The 17,711-nt window shown below is 35.5% G+C and overlaps 1 protein-coding gene and 1 long non-coding RNA gene across 3 annotated transcripts in view; one reads left to right on the top strand and one right to left on the bottom strand.

Moving 5' to 3' along the window:
- Positions 1-17,711, top strand: part of LOC127157103 (uncharacterized) — a 78,144-nt gene that overhangs the window by 22,456 nt on the left and 37,977 nt on the right. For both annotated transcript variants that reach the window (XR_007825827.1, XR_007825826.1), the window contains exon 2: positions 16,562-16,650. This is a non-coding gene — a long non-coding RNA (uncharacterized LOC127157103). The remainder of the gene's footprint in view (positions 1-16,561; positions 16,651-17,711) is intronic.
- Positions 1-17,711, bottom strand: part of map1ab (microtubule-associated protein 1Ab) — a 48,879-nt gene that overhangs the window by 19,501 nt on the left and 11,667 nt on the right.

The raw sequence follows: 17,711 nt of genomic DNA, 5'->3' as shown, positions 1-17,711 counted from the left end.
TTTGAGATTTGTTAAAAATGTTTAAAAAAATTCTATAACAAATTAATTAAAAATGTTACATGTAATTAATTTTTAAATAAATAAAAAATATTTTAAAAGAATGTACAAACAATTTAACAAAAATAGATTTATTCAGTGGCATTTTACTATGAAAAGCTTAAAAAGCACAACTTAATTTGTGTATTAGCATATTTTGTATCTTTGGTAGGGTGAAACCAAAGGGCGGCAATACATTCTCATTCTAAAGAGTATTTGATTGGACAGTAAAAACAGTAATGCAGGATGAGTCAAACAATTTTTTTGGAAAAAAAAAAAAGACTAAAATTCAACGTATATCTATTAAAAGTGAAATTTGTCAACTTTTGGGAGCACATTAGCATATCGCTGATCTCAAATGGCCTTAAAAGCCACAAAACTCCTTTGCCATTTTAAACAAACAGATGGTTTTGCAGAGCGGTGTGTTCAGCCAGCTTCCAGTTTCCACTACTCCCTTTGGCACTTTTCCAGAGTCACTAAAGGATGGGAAAGAATGTAGCATTGTAGCAGTAGTCCAAAAGTCCAAGTTCAAAGTATCCAGTGAATCTTTTAAAGAACAAGTAACTTCAAAATTGCTGATTATTACTTACTTACATCTTAATCGCGTTAGCATCATAAAACACAAAGTCATTTTTAAGAAGGTCTCAGTGTAGAGATCCAGTCCTACCTCACCTGACCTGCTTGATATAAATATCTGCTCATGAACTCTGAAAATGAGAGCACTCCGTTAAAATAAGCTCGAACCATGCTATGGTAGAAGACAGACCAAGCATCTGCGCTGCTCCAGATATTTTGCTCTAGATATGATCACCCAAGAGATTGAGGCCTGTGGAAGTTTGGGAACAGAATCGCCTCATCCGAGCATCTAAAACAGTCACTCATGCCACCGTCTTGTGTGCCTTTGGGAGCAAATAACCTTGTGAACGGCACGTCTTGCTGTAGCGCACTGTATTAGCGACACTAAATCTGTTTGTCCCAGTGGAACAAGCCATTTAATTCCCATTTCATGTACAGCTGACATAGAGGTTGTGCACTGTTATGGCATTTCTTTTTATTTAAAATGCAAGATGAACTACTGTGGCTAAAAAGCTTTTCAGAACGGAGGGAATTAATGTTACTTTTGAGGGACTTATTGTAATCCCATAAATGTGTCATCAATCCAGTCTTAGTCCAGTCCTCTGGTTGAGAGAAGTACGATGGGAAATTTTAAAAGTAATAATCAGAAAGTATTATAGATTACACTGCTAGGCGCCATCATTCCTGCAGATAAGCAATTTCTGTCACTGTATGTGATGTAATGCTCTATACACTTTGTAAAGCCCTAAAACAACACTAACACAAGCCGCCCAATACTGTCTTCGGACTCTGATGCTCCCTGTTGCATCTACACAAGAAGCGAGTGCCCTAGTTTCTTCTAGTAATCCTAGTCCTCTGATTTGGCAATGCCCAGTGATTCTGCTGTTAAGCATATTAAAGCCTCTTTTATGGCGGATGTGTCGCTGAATCTCAGACAGCCACCTGGGTAAAGGGTGTGGCAGTGGCACAATGACCCAGCAAGAGTGCATGTTGTGCTTTTAAGCCTCATTTGCATGGACCATTTCTGATTTTTACTATCATACTGGCAATACTGATTCACAGAACTCAAAAATAGTGATGTTTAATAACTAGGACATTAAGATGGCAGTCTATAAATTGATAAAAGACATAAATGAAGCTGCATATGCAAACTACGACAAAGTATGATTACGAGATTAAAGTCAAAATATTTCAAGAATAAAGTTGAAATAATGAGAATAAAGTCAAAATATTTCGAGAATAAAGTAGAAATTATGAGAAATGAAGTCGAAAATATGAGAATAAAGTCAGAATATTTTGAGAATAAAGTTGAAATATTTCAATAAAGTCAAAATTTTGAGAATAAAGTCAAAATTACAAGAATAAAGTCAAAATTATGAGACTAAAGTTAAAATTACGAGAATAAAGTTGAAATATTTAGAGAATAAAGTCAGAATTACAAGAATAAAGTCTAAATATTTTGAGGATAAAGTAAAAATGTTTTCAAGAATAAAGTCAAAATAATGAGAATAAAGTCAAAATATTTCGAGAATAAAATCAAAATATTTCAAAAATAAAGTCGAAATATTTTTTAAGAATAAAGTTGAAATTACAAGAATAAAGTCGAAATTACGAGAATAAAGTCAACATATCTTGAGAGTAAAGTTGAAATATTTCAAGAATAAAGTCAAAATTACGAGAATAAAGTCGAAATATTTTGAGAATGAAGTCAAAATATTTCAAGAATAAATTTGAAATTACAGTCAAAATTCGGATAATAAAGTTGAAAAGTTTTAAGAACAGTCAACATTTTTAGAATAAAGTCAAAGAGTTTTGAAAATAAATTCAAAATATTTTGAGAATGAGAAGCAACAAAGCACAAAATTACAGCAAGAGTGCATGTTGTGCTTTTATGCCTCATTTGCATGGACCGTTTCTGATTTTAACTATTATACTGGCAATACTGATTCACAGAACTCAAAAATAGTGATGTTTAATAACTAGGACAATAAGATGGCAGTCTATAAATGAAGACATAAATGAAGCTGCATATGCAAACTACGACAGTTTTAGTGCGACATTAAAAAGTAAAACAAAATTATGATTACGAGATTAAGGTCGTAATATTTCGAGAATAAAGTTGAAATTACGAGAATAAAGTTGAAATATGTCAAGAATAAAGTCGAAATTACAAGAATAAAGTCTAAATATTTCGAGGATACAGTAAAAATATCATGTAAAAATTATGAGAATTAATTACCAGATTAAAGTTATAATATTTTTATATTTTTAATATTTATATAAAATTAGAGTATATTCTAACCTATTGCGCATGCAGATTGCCCAGATTGGGAGCACAAGCAGATATTCCAAAGTCTCAGCTTTCAAAATCAGTTTTATAGCGAAATACATGCAACATGTCTATTACAATAATGTGTTTTTCACACTCTTTAATGTGGCGTGACAGATCACTGTATTCGCCTCAGTTTAAGCAGCATCAGTCATCTTTCCGATTACGATGAGACATTTGTTTAATTAAATTAGACTATACTGTTTTGATTAGTTTTTTGAAAGCTGAACTGTGTTACATTAAAAGCAACAAAGCACAAAATTATTGCAATTACTGAGTGGCTGGTGCGCTACAAATAATGAATGGAAGACGTTAAATATTACTTCCAATCATTTACTGTATTATTCCGTGAATAAAACAGCTTGTAAACAGTCACTTATATACCTTAAAAAAAGACAACAATATAACTTATGTTAACAAGTTGGAGTCCACTTCACCCTTTCAAACATTTTATTGTTGTTTTTAATTAAATACATGTGAGGAATGAAAGATTGGACGCCACTGACGTTTTTGCATAGTAGGTGGTGGAATTTTCACAAAAAAAAAAGTATAATTTAATGAAACGAATGTCTCATTGTAATTGAAAAGACGATTGATTGAAATGAATACAGCGATCTGTCACATAACACCACATTAAAGAGCGTGAAAAACACATTATTGCAAGACACATTGTTTGTATTTCGCTATAAAACTGACAGATTTTGAAAGCTGAGACTTCGTTTTATATTAAAAGTACAAAAATTTTGACTTTATTTTCGCAACATTTAGACTTTTTTTCTCATAATTTCGACTTTATTCTCAAACTATTTTGACTACTGCGGTTTAAAAATGTGATTTTATACCGTTCAAATGCAATCAGCAGCGAAAGAGAACTCATTTCACTATATGTGCACACTGTTCTGGGAGTTATTTTGGCCGATTTATAGGCCTTGAACGGTTAAATACACACAGTTGTATGTGTCAAAATGTCCGTCTTTGCAAGTATCCTCATAAACACAGTAATTTAGGTCTTAAGTGAATGTAAAGAGCTGAGAAAGAAAACATGTGTAGGAGTATATTTGATCTGGGCAGCTCTTAAAGTGACAGCAGTCGAATATTCCTGCTGTCTCGTTCATGCAAATCAAACAACAAACGACAGAAAATATCTCACATGTCATGACTAAATCAGTTTTGCTTATATTTGCTTATAAATATATATTTAATTTACCCAGTGAAAGCATTTTAATTTAGGCTAGTATTGATAGTAGTATTATTTCAGTTTGCGAATTGTGAAAAGAACACAATAGGCAAGATGTGGGCTACACAGCAAGCAAGTTTTAAAGTAAGAAAAAGGGTACTAGAAGATTGTTGGTGCTGTACCACTGTTTCCTGGGGGGCCAGAAAACTCCAGCCTAAACCTGAGCCAACTATGAGATCATTCCACCACACAGCCTGTTCATTAGCATTTGAAACCACATCTTTGTGGTCCTGCATAAGGGCTGGATGTTTCTCCAACACTGATGGGACTCCGCAACACTGCGGCATTTCACAACAACGTCCCGGTGCCACAAAGGCTTCTTATCATTCTATACTTAATATGGCCACATAAATTTGACACAGGCAAGAACAAAAAAACAATAAAGAAACGCATTAGATCTTAAAGAAACTAGAAGCTTGATAAGTGCATCTTTTAATCTAGATAAGTACAAAGATATAATATATACCTAGCATACTGGTGGGTAGACAGTTTAAATAAAGGAAAATGTCATGAGTACACACCAAATGATGGAAAAATACACATGCTGAGATGTTAATAACAGGTATTAACTGCAATATAAAGGAGCAGGTAGAAAGGAGTATAAATAGCAGACACCTTCTGATCTAAGAGAGGACATGAGTCTGTTCTGTGAGTCAACATCTGCTTTGAAATGTCAGTGTTTCCACAGTCCCTTCACCAGATGATTTACAGACAGCTTGTGTGGATGTGAAAACATATGCTGCTAATCATAACATTTGATAGTGCATAAATAGGTCTACAGTATTCACGTTGTGATCAAATCATAGTATATAGTGGGTCATTTTTACTGAAAAAAAGCACAGTGACCTGTTTCATGCATAATTCATTTAACATTAGAATAAGATATTCAAATGACTATTAACAAATGAAAGTACTCAAGGCCTTGAGAAGCTGCAGTACATGAGCAGAGCCAGCTGCATTAAGCCTATCATAAATCTTTTTGTTCCAAATATTTTTCAGCCTCTTGAAGAGATCCTGTTAAAAAAAAGAGTAGATGATTTGCCGCCATCTTAAAACTACTGACTACATTAAAAAAATGCAGAAATAAAACTGTGAGCATGAAAACAATTAAAAATGGGTTAGAAAAACAAGTAACCAATAAGACGGAAAACCTAAAGGTAGAAGAATACAAAAAAACTTCCTGATAATTTACTCACCCCATGTCTTACAAGATGTTCATGTGTTTCTTTCTTCAGTTGAAAAGACATTAAGGTTTTTGAGGAAAACATTCCAGGATTTTTCTCCATATAGTGGACTTCAATGAGGGCCAACAGGTTGGGCTCTACACAATCCCAGCCGAGGAATACGGGTCTTATCTAGCGAAACGATTGATTTAAAATGACGGTTTTTAACCACAAATGCTCATCTTGCACTAGCTCAACCTTACACATTACGTAATCACTCATGAGGAAGTACCGGCCCTGTCTTTACAAAGCGAATGGGCAGTGAAAGACCCTTTACTAAAAAAGACAAAACAATGATGTTGGACGATTTTAAAGTTGGAGGAGAAAATGAGATGGAGTTTTTTGCCCTACCCTACCATTTTTAACCAAAGTACACAGACAAAGAACTAACGGCATGGGACTTTTCCAACATGATTACGCAAGACGAGCATTTGTGGTTAAAAAGTATAGAAATGTTTATTTTTTTAGAAAATAACTGATCGTTTGGCTAGATATGACCCTTATTGCTTGGCTGGGAGTCCTTTGAAGCTGCATTGAAACTGCAGTTTGGAGCTTCAACCCACTGAACCCCATTGAAGTCCTGTATATGGAGAAAAATCCTGGAATGTTTTAATCAAAAACCCTGGCTTTTCAACTGAAAAAAGAAGAAAGAACATCTTGGATGACAATGGGGGTGAGTAAATTATCAGGAAATCTTTATTCTAGAAGTGAACTAATCCATTAAAATCGAGACATATTCGGTTGTTATTATACTTTACATATTGTGTGGCGATGTCTCATCCTCATGCATTATTAAACTAAAAACTTACATACAGATTCCACATTCACATTATCCTGTTCTGCTGCAGTAACATTTCACACAAAGAACCATACTAAAAAAAACAACATTTGACAGAAAATCTCCTAAGGCAATCTGTATGATGAGGTAAATGATCTTAAACCAGAACAAGCAACAATTTAGATAGGCCAATTTAGACCACAGTGTTTCAACAGCAGTGGAGGAATTCTCACTGCAGCACTACAAAAGAAAAAGAGGGTGATCCTCCCACACCGAATTTGCAAGCTCCCAGCGATGATGGCCGTTTGCGCACTCACCCACATACCAACCAACACAAATGCCCTTCGGAAGACTGAATAAATAACTGAAATATGTCACCAAATGGCTAGCTTGGAGCAAATGGTAGACTATTACATCATATCACCTCACGGTGACCGTGCATTTTCGTGCAGGTCAACCACGCTTTCATCAAGACTGTACATTCCACTTATATTGAAAGCTGCTTTAGTTCAAACTTAATGAGCAGGTGCCATGAGCCATTACATAAAGTCCTAAAGTCCGGTATACATTGAAATCTGCTAATGAGCTGACTCAGAGTAAACAAGTGAATTACAATTTTGACCACAACAATCATTGCAGTTAAATATTTGAGGACATGGACAAACCTGCACGCTTGTCTAAGAGATTCATTTGTAATTAAAAATGCTACAACCACAGTCTGGCACCTGCCACTTAAATTGTGTCCCTTTCCACTGAGTAATCCACCAATGAGAGGTTGTTTGTCTCAAATGACCGTTTCTAAATCTGGAAGGATTATCCAGCAAGTCCAAAGTTGAGTTGCTAATATTTTCATTTGTGTTGTCCATGGAAACTGTAGGTCTGAAATGGCTGTTCCTTTCTCAGCATTTTCCAATGTCAAACGGAACAAAGCATGAGTCACATTGGTAAAGCCCAATTGCCCTTGTCTATAATTTCTTCAGTGGCCCATTTTTACTCTGTGGCAGATGGACTTGCCCTTCAGTGTCCTAACATTGAGTCTTGCATCAATGATATCATAATCAGCCTAATAACACAGTGCCACAAAACAAGAGCAATTACATAAGATTATATATTGTAAAGGAACTTCCATCCGGCACACAGAGTAAACCAGGTCCACTAAACACTCTGCACCTCTACTACCAGTACCAAAGGGACAATGACTCAGCAACTAACGCTGTTAGACCCACTGATGTCAGTGGGTGTTTCTCTATGTAAGAATCCCACCCAGACAGTTGCATCAGAAAAGAGAACTAAGGAACAACTGAATCATTTCAGCACTGAGATGACAAACATACTTAAAATAGTCCCCAGTATCTCCTCAAAAGTTAACAAGACCATTGCGTCTTTATTGGAGTACTTGGATCATTTAGTTCAAGCATGTTTGATTTAGTTCATTGATGTTTTTTGTACTCCTATGAAATACATAGATAAGTTCAGAGCAAAACAGTTGAACATTATGACTTAAATGTCAGCTGTGCAGAATGAGGCAAAGAGTCGTATTGTGGGTTTAACTGGCCTCCACAATGATATTTAAACATGGAGCGAGTCATCCATTTAGTCATTATTTTTCGTGAATGGTCCTTAAGCGGCCAGATGCACAAACGTATTGCAAACAGAAAGGGGGGGGAGAAAGAGTCACAGACAGCAACGCTGAGTCACGGAGCGGTGAACGAATCAGTGGCTGTCAAAATATACTGAGAAGCTAGACAGTATTTTGGGGCATCATAATCTAATTGTTTATAAATGTATGTAAATAAAAGTTTATAAATATAATAAATAATAGCGTGAAAAAAATACTAATAAAAAATTGGTAGAGATGAGTGTCGAAACTTGAATAAATAGTAATTAAAAAAAACCGAACTGAACTGCTTACCCGGGCAGCATTATAAATTTCGTGGAATGCTGTCGAGGAAGGCTAAATCTTACTACATTTTGAGACCAAGCCAATATTTTAGATTATTTTGGTTGTAATTTTAGGATTGTAGAACTAATTAATCTTTTGAGCCGGCTCTTTTTGGTCAATTAAAAACATGCAGGACCAGCGCAGTCCTATTCACGAATTGATGTATGGACAGTGGTAGTCAGATACCAGAACGAATGACTTGAGTCAGTTGTTTTTAGTAATTCAAAGAACATACAGCACGACCAGTGCAGTCTGATTCTCAAGCGAGTGATTCTTTTGAGTCGGTTCTTTTTAATGAATCAAAACATACATCAGTCATTATGAGCTGGCTCTTTAAAGTAAATCAGAAACTGTAAAAATGCTGTAATGTATTTTTATGACTCAAAAAATCAATGAGTCGTTTTTTTTAGTAAATCAAAACATGCAGCGTGACCGGTACAGTCTGATTCTCAAATGAGTGACTCTTTTGAGTCTGTTCTTTTCAATGAAATAAAACATACAACAGTTCTTATGAGCTGGCTCTTTAAAGTAAATCAGAAACTGCTGAATCACTTACTCTATTCATATGACTCATAATATAAACAAAAAACACGAGTCGGTTCTTTCTAGTGATTCAAAACATACAGCACGATAAGTGCAGTCTGATTCTCAAACAAGTGACTCTTTCAAGTTGGTTCTTTTTAATGAATCAAAATATACAGCAGTCATTATGAGCTGGCTCTTTAAAGTAAATCAGAAACTGATGGAGTGCTTACTGTATTCATAAGACTCATATTTAAAAAATTGTGAATCGGTTCTTTTTAGTGAATCAAAACATGCAGCGCGACCAATGCAGTGTAATTCTCAAACGAGTGATTCTTTTGAGTCGGTTCTTTTTAATGGATCAAAACATACAGACGTCATTATGAGCTGGCTCTTTGAAGTAAATCAGAAACTGCTGAAGCGTTTACTCTATTCATATGACTAATAATAATAATAAAAAAACATGAGTCTTTTTTTGGTATCAAATCATACAGCGCGACCAGTGATGTCTGATTCTCAAACGAATGAATAATTTAAGACGGTTCTTTTTAATGAATCAAAACATACAGCGGTTAATAAAAAAACGTCATTCAAATGTCTCAGTAAAAAAAAGTTTTTTTGCTATGTCATCGTGAACTAATAAGTGTGTTATGATATATTAAATATGGGTTAATTTATTTGAGTACGAGTTTTATTGGAATCTGTGGTATTTTTTTTTAATTATCTAAATTTGTTACCACATTTTTCTTTCTTTTTTTTTAAAGATTAATATATATATGTATATATATATATATATATATATATATATATATATATGTGTGTAAAAATAGTTTATTGCGTTTAACTAATCTAAAATATCTGTGACACCTAAGTTTCTATAGCCTAAACATATCTGTCGCGAGAAAATTTAAAACGATCTGCTGCAATAATAATTGCACTGCTTTTGTCCAATTTTTCCACCACAAAAGGACTAAAAGAATCGTTCATGAACCCGAATCGTTCAAATAATTTCCCAAACTCTAACATGAACATTTCAGATTATACCGCACAACTTTTGAGCATGATATATTCCTCCAGACAAAGACGTACACGTTTAGCATCTTAACACAGCCTCCCTAAAATATCTCAATGTAGAAGTGCGTCATGCAGCAAAAAATCACTTCTATGATCATTTACCACAAGCTCAAAATAATAAAATAACAAAACCGCTTCAAACAGACAGTCAAACGCACAAATATTTTCACAACCTGTTACATAATAATAAGAAACATTTTCAACGTAACATATAAAGTTAGCCCGTCTGTGCAAGCCCTCTGCCAACCTCCGTCCATCACCTAAATTAATCCAGTTAGTTTGGATAAAGCACAGAAAGGTGTTAATCGTACAGTCTGTCCCCCAGACATATGTCGCAATTACAGGTAGATTTAAACGACTGTCTGGACGTTTAATTACCTAATTCCTTCGTCGTCACGTATCATGACAAAAACGCATCATAATGCGTATGTTGCGCGACCCATAAGCCACGATTACGCGATCAAAATCATTAATAATGTCAAGAAGCAGACAAATATGCGGTCAAATAAGGATACGCACCCTCCGCGACGTCACAGTCTCATAAAGCAAAGTGTCACTGACTGTTTGCATTGCAAGACTCTTTGTCCGGACCACTGCGACACTGCGTAAAAGTCACGCCTGAGACCGCATCGCACGCTAGAACGCTGTCTCTGTAGTCTGCATGACAGAAAGTGATACATACCGTAAGCTGATGCGGGCCGCTTTAACAGAGCGTCGTGTGTCTTGCGACTGATGGGTTTTCGGGAGCGCAGTCACTGCTGTGTATGTGTGTGGGAGGGGCCGGAGAGTGTGTGTGGGTTGGCAGATTTGGGTTCTCGAGCAGAGCGGGATGGTTGCAGCAACTCTGGCTGCAGCCACCCGCCAATTAAACTACAGATGCAGCTACTGTCTGAAGAAGAGGGGTTAGGCGGGGAGGAGGGGGAGGTAGTGATACTTTCAATGCACCACAAGTAACCCTTTCATGTCTAATATTATATTACATTATAAACGCCTATCCGTGGGCCCGTTATAAACATCTGCCATCCATCCTTACACTCTAAATAAGTGACTAATGCACATATACAGGTGAGTTTTTAGTATAGTTTAATGTAACAGCATAGTGTTTTTTGTATCATTCTATATGCTTTATTGCTAAGTTCAGCTGTTTCTTTTGTTTTGTGTGTATATAATCGACATTTGTGGATTCAGTCTCACTGATTTTCTGTTTTATTAGAGATTTGTGTTATTGCTGCATTGCACAACCTTCCTCAAGCTCTATATAAAGCCTGAAAGCGCTATATAATGTAAATCTCATCAGTTGCGCATTACACCCAAGTCATGTGATCTATATGGTGGTTTTCGGAGAGGCCCAGTGATGAGGTGTTGACTTCAAAGGATTCAATTCCTTAACTCTGAATAGCCCTAGAGTCGGAGTCGACTCCAGAACAGGAATCGACTCTCGTTGTCTGAAATCACTCACTTGTCCACTGATTCTCTAATCCACTACAGTATATAGGGGGGTCCACTATAATGTAGTGATATTATTTATATTATTAACTAACCTCAATAATTCCTTCCATTAAAGGAAACTCTGGGTATTAAAGGAGAAGACATGTTCATGTCTTTCTTTCTTCAGTCAAAAAGAAATGTTTTTTGAGGAAAACATTTCAGGATTATTCTCCACATAGTGGACTTCTATGGTGCCCCGAGTTTGAACTTCCAAAATGTAGATTAAATGTGGCTTCAAACGATCCCAAATGCAGTTGTAAACGATCCCAGCCAAGGACGAAGGGTCTTATCTAGCGAAACAATCAGTTACTTTCATAAAAATAATACAATTTATATACTTTTTAATCTCAAACGCTCGTCTTGTCTTACTCTGCCTGAACTTTTTTTTTCGGTTCATAACTCTTAGGGTATGTCGAAAAATTCCCATCTCATGTTCTCCCTCAACTGCAAAATCATCCTATATCACAGTTTTACTTTTTTTGTTAAGGGTGTTTGATCTTCTTTGCATGTTCACTTTGCAAAGACTGGGTCGGTATTTCTGCAATGATGTAGATAAATGATTTTTGAAGTTGAGGGAAAAAAAATACAATTGGAGTTTTTTCACATACCCTGTTAACCAGAATATAAAGAGTTCAGGCCGAGCAAGACAATAACCGAACGCTTCGCTAGATAAGACCCTTCTTCCTCGGCTGGGATCATTAAAGGGGTCATCGGATGCAAAGTTCACTTTTACATTTTAAGTATTAATGTGTGTTGGCAGTGCATGTACACATCTATCCTACAATGATAAAAATCCATGCAGTGGTTTTTAATTAATCTGTAAAAATAATATCCCCTTTTTCAAATCGAGCCATTCTCACACCGACAGAGGCCACTCCCACGATAGTTGTTTGACATGAGTGTCTTACCTCAGACCCGCCCTAAATCAGCTGTAACAGTCCGACCTCCATTGTTTCGATGCAGAGCAGGGATGTAAGTTAGACAAGAATATCTCCGATTGAGCGATTGAGATGTCGTGTTACTGGATGTAATAATGAACATAGTGCACAATGCGCCTCTCGATCTACATAAATGCGTCTATCTTCGCACAAATCATAAACAATCTCTCTGAGCACATTTAAAGCAACAATCCTTCAGAATGAGTTGATTTTTGGTAAAGATAAAAGGTAAAAATGGTGTTGTTTTACACTACAATTGAGAATTTTTAACCAAAGTATATTATAGACTTTTCTTCAAGATCCTAAAGAATCATAGCAACTTGTGGAAAATGGCCATCCGATGACCCCTTTAACAACCGCATTTGGGATCGTATGCAGCTGCATTTAAACTGCATTTTGGAAGTTCAAACTCGGGGCACCATAGCAGTCTTTAAGACTTGTATGGCTTAATATAATGTAAATTATGTTTCCTACTGAAATATCTAGTAGAAAACCCATTAAAGATTTGCATTATTTAAAAAAATCCACATCGTTTTATACATATTTTGGACTATGGGGGGGGGCGCAATTATTTCGATGACATAAAATGGTTGCACTCAGTGAGCTACTGGTGCTACATGTTGATATTTTTATCGCAACACAACTTGGAAAAAAAAATACTGATACGATGACCACAGCTACTGAAAGAGCTTACAGGTGGTGATGGATATAAGCAAAGCCTTGGTACAGCACCAAATGCTGTACCATCAATTTTTCCTCACAAGGAGTCTAAACGCCCCTGGATATTGAGTGAAATCCGTGCTGAGAAACAGTGGCGTCATGACAAGCATCGACATGTTTACATCCTGCCAGGATGCCATCTAGCATTTCTTCTCTCTGCCATTGTAAGCTCTTTCAGCAGCTGTGGTCTACTAAAAGCCTAAGAGACATCGGGGCTAAAGTGGAGTAGTGTTGCCAAGTCAAGAATTGGGCTACTTTAACAATGTTGCCGCAGGTTGTTTTTCATGTCCGTGGGTTGAAACGCCCCCAATAATGTAAAATTTAGCCCCTGAAATGCAAATTTTAACAGAGAAACCCCACCAAAAAACATATATTTTACCCTCCGTAACTCAATTTTACTGGGGCTAGTTTTGAGTTGCAATTGGGCGCATTTGTTGTGAAAGCCTGGCAACCCTGAAGTGGAGAGAACAAAGATGCAGGTCTTTAGGAAGTTTTATTCATCTACAGGCATCTTACCAAACGTTTCTCCTCCTTTTATCGCTAGGAAAGCAGTCAAGACTTATGGTGTGTTCACACCAAAAGCGAATTTAATTATTCGTGCAAGCAGATTACACAAAGTCTATGCAATAGATGTGAATTCGTGCCAGGTGATGCGAATGACGCAAATTAGATGATGGAAAATTACAACCAAAAGCCGCGCAATGTGGCATCGTATCAGTATTTTATTTTCCGAGCAGAAAAGAGTGCAACCATTTCACATCATCAGAAATAATGGCGCTCCCTATAGTTCAAAATATGAATAAAATGATGTGAAGCTTAAATCTTTCATGGGTTTATACTACACATTTAGTAAGGGACATCATTTACATTACACTTAAAGTTAAATGTGTAATAACGACTGCAGGCTTGTATTATTCCTGATCCCGTTTTGATGTAACATAAAAGGAGTCTAAGTGTCGATCCCAAGACCAGGAGCCGACTCTGAAAAACCTGGAATCGAACATTCCTAAAGGGGCTGTTGGCAAATGGTCCCTAAAACAGCATTTCTAGATAACTGCTTTTAGTGTTTTTCTATGTAAATGTGCTAGACAGACATATTTGACCACTGTGTTCATGTTTTTCAAGCGTCTCATGACACAGCATTCTAAAAACGTGACGCTTAAGTTAAAAAAAAAAGTTCAACTTTTAAAAAACTTTTGAAATCGCATACTGAGTAAGTACTACATTTGAATTTATTTTGACCTCATGGGATTGTGAATTGTCCATCAAATGCGATGAAAGTAGAAGGTCATCTGAGTATCCGAGCACATTCCACTTATCTGTTTTCGAGTCATGAAGATTTGCCAAAAGACTAAAATCACTTTCTTTCAAGTCATTATTTTTCTTTTAGGTCAACATGAAATCAAAATGGAGCCTGTTTCATTTGTCAGCCCCTCTATTCCAACCACATGTCATATAGAGGCCACTTTCACAATCCAGTCAAATCTCAATGGATTGAATCATGTTCTGCCATACATTGTGTCTCTTTTTCACCCAGAAACGTCACATTATCATTTCATGTTTTTTTATAGTCTGATACAGCCTTACTGAATGAGTACTTGACCTGAATAAGTTTGCTGCAGGCACTGCATGGCTTTATGGCATGATAAGAGAATTTTGGTGCAGTGTTTTTTTTCCGCTGTGCCCATTCTGCCAGACAGGCCATATTTTCAATTTCCCTTCTGTGGAACAATCAGATATATTTTGAGATGGTTTCCGGACGTAATTCACACTCAAATCAGCCACAGATAATCAGCAAAGCTCAATTTATGAAGATTTAATGTCTTATTAAAGTTCTCATTCATATGGTTGTGATTGTGAAATGAATGGAGCAAACATGATTTTCTCTCTCACTTCCACTCTGAGTAGTTGTAATTAACTAATGATCAAATGCTGTTGCAATGCCCTGGAAAACCTACTGTCATAATTAATGCATCCATCCAATGACTCATTGAAAACAACATATAGATGAAGTAATGCTAAAATCACTGCCAGGTATTTTTTTACACTCTGCTTTAGTGCTTTGACTCAAACAGAATCTGCAGTGTTATCAATATCCAAATCATAAATTATTGAACAGCCTCAATTATGCATGACTGACCGCCCTCTGCTGTTCAGGATGTCAGCACAAAATGCATGAATGAATGTCTGTAAAACACTATGATATTGTCTTTTTAAACATTTTGGAAAAAAATGCTCAGTGAAATGTATATACTATCATTTGAAAATTTTGTAGTATTTTATGCTCACCAAGCCTGCATTTATTTGATCAAAATAGAGTGAAACTGTAATATTGTGAAATATTATTACAATTTGAAACGTTTCCATTTTTAAAATGTAATTTATTCCTGTCATCGAAAAGCTGAATTTTCAATCTTCATTTATATATATACATATGTATGTATAAATATATAAATATATCAACACTGCGACGGTAGTTGGTCCATTACCACCGCGGTGGAAAAAAAACTGCCACCGTCACAGCCCTAAATGAAACCTATTTAAAACATAAATCATTTGTAACATTATAAACATCTTTACTGTCTCTTTTAAGCAATTTAATGCATCTTTGTTGAATAAAAGTATTTAAATCTGACAGTACTCTATGATATATAATCTGAAAGAAAGTCTTCCACTATTCCATATTAACCAAAACCTAGTTTTGGTGCTAGTTACAAAACAAATTCTGTGAAACTGAATCACCAGAATCTGCTAACTTCACCTATTGTTTGCTACACTGCAAAAAATGCTTTTCTTACTTAGATTTTTTGTCTTGTTTCTAGCCAAAATATCTAAAAATTCTTAAATCAAGAAGGATTTTCTAGACGAGCAAAAATTATTGTCTTGTTTTCAGAAAAAAGACATCAGATTTAAGTGCGTTTTTGCTTAGAACAAGCAAAATAATCTGCCAATGGGGTAAGCAAAATATTCTTATTTCAAGATGAAAACAAGATTATTTTGCTTGTTTTGAGCAAAAACTCACTTAATTTTGACTTGTTTTTTCTGAAAACAAAACAATCATTTTTACTTGTATAGAAAATCCTTCTTGATTTAAGAATTTTAAGATATTTTGGCTGGAAACAAGACAAAAAATCTAAGTAAGAAAAGCATTTTTTGCAGTGTATTCATCCATAATGTATGACAACTCACAAACACATTTTCACAAAAAAATCCCCTCTGAAACATGAGGTGATGTTGATAAAATGAAATATTAAAAATGCATTAAAAATGTCAAAACACAAATGATAATCTGTTTAATCATCTTGAGTGTTTGTTTTGTTCCTCGTTTCAGTGTCTGTGCGAACGTCTCACTGGCCTTTTGTATCAGTCGAAAAACAAAAGCCTACTGAAGATTGCTCAAACAACTGAGGGGATTGTGTTTGTTCTAGCACTTACAAATATTGTACAGCCTGGAACTGGATAAATTGATTTTCAGAGATGAATAATATTTGGTGGATATATTTACCTCTTGAATTCCACCTCATTCCCTCAAGGCCACAGTGTATGAACTTCTTTTGCTGGTGTGAAGAGCAGCCCGTTTGTGAGCAGTTTAGACTTTGTATTTATATTAAATGTTATTATTTTGTAGTATTAGTATTTCATCACCTAAAATTCAGCAATTTTACGGCATGCTGACAATGTCTTTTCTGTCTACGCAGGTTTAGAAAGCTCTCAGATTTCATCAGAAATATCTTAACTTGAGTTCTAAAGATGAACAACGGTCTTACGGGTTTGGAACAACATGCAGGTGAGTTATTAATGACAGAATTGTAATTTTTGGGTGAACTATTATTTTAATTCTTGAATTAATTAAAAAACCCTTCTGAACAGAAATATACACACATACTGCATAAGCCTACTCCAAAATAGCTTTTAAAAATTTCAGAGGTATGAAGTTTTGGCTCTGGGCTTTAATTATCAGTCTATCTGAAAATCATGTGATCGTTCACTTCCCCCTTCAGCATCAGGGAAATTCATAATTATGGCTCAGTGCTTATATTATAAATAGGTCCTGCTTGAGGCTTCAGCTCTAGAGTACTAATTTCCTTTGTGTGTGTATCCTGAGAGAAAAAGGAAAGAGCCAAACGGCTGGTATGAACTTGTACACGAGGACCCTTGTTTTACTCCCAGTGCCACTATTAAAGAAAACAACTCATTTTTTCTCCATTTAAACTGTTAAAGCAAAGATTTTGACTGTGCAGGCTAAATTTATATCAGCAACGTAAGCAAAATTACACTCTTAAAATGCGTTTGGGGTTGTGAAGACCAGCTTTAAAGTTTTCGACTAGCCAAAAAAAAAAAAAAACACTGATAATAGAGTCAGACGGCATGAGAGGGAAAGTCTGGGTCAGATTCTGTTTAGCATGAGCTAGGTGCTGTTGGCTGGTTACTTCACGTACAGTTCGAGCCAAAAGTTTACATACACCTTCCAGAATCTTCAAAATGTTAATTATTTTACCAAATAAGAGGGGTCATACAAAATGCATGTTATTTTTTATTTAATACTGACCTGAATAAGATATTTCACATAAAAGATGTTTACATATAGTCCACAAGGGAAAATAGTAGTTGAATTTATAAAAATTACTCTGTTCAAAAGTTTACATACACTTGATTCTTAATACTGTGTTGTTACCTGAATGATCCACAGCTGTTTTTTTGTTTGTTTGTTTGTTTGTTTGTTTAGTGATAGTCCCTTGTTTGTCCTGAATAGTTAAACTGCCTGCTGTTCTTCAGAAAAATCCTTCCACAAATTATTTGGTTTTTCATCATTTTTGTGTATTTGAACCCTTTGCAACAATGACTGTA

The sequence above is a fragment of the Labeo rohita genome, chromosome 25 (assembly GCF_022985175.1).
Source record: "Labeo rohita strain BAU-BD-2019 chromosome 25, IGBB_LRoh.1.0, whole genome shotgun sequence".
Classification (NCBI taxonomy): Eukaryota; Metazoa; Chordata; class Actinopteri; order Cypriniformes; family Cyprinidae; genus Labeo; species Labeo rohita.
This window is presented reverse-complemented; position numbering and strand designations above follow the sequence as displayed.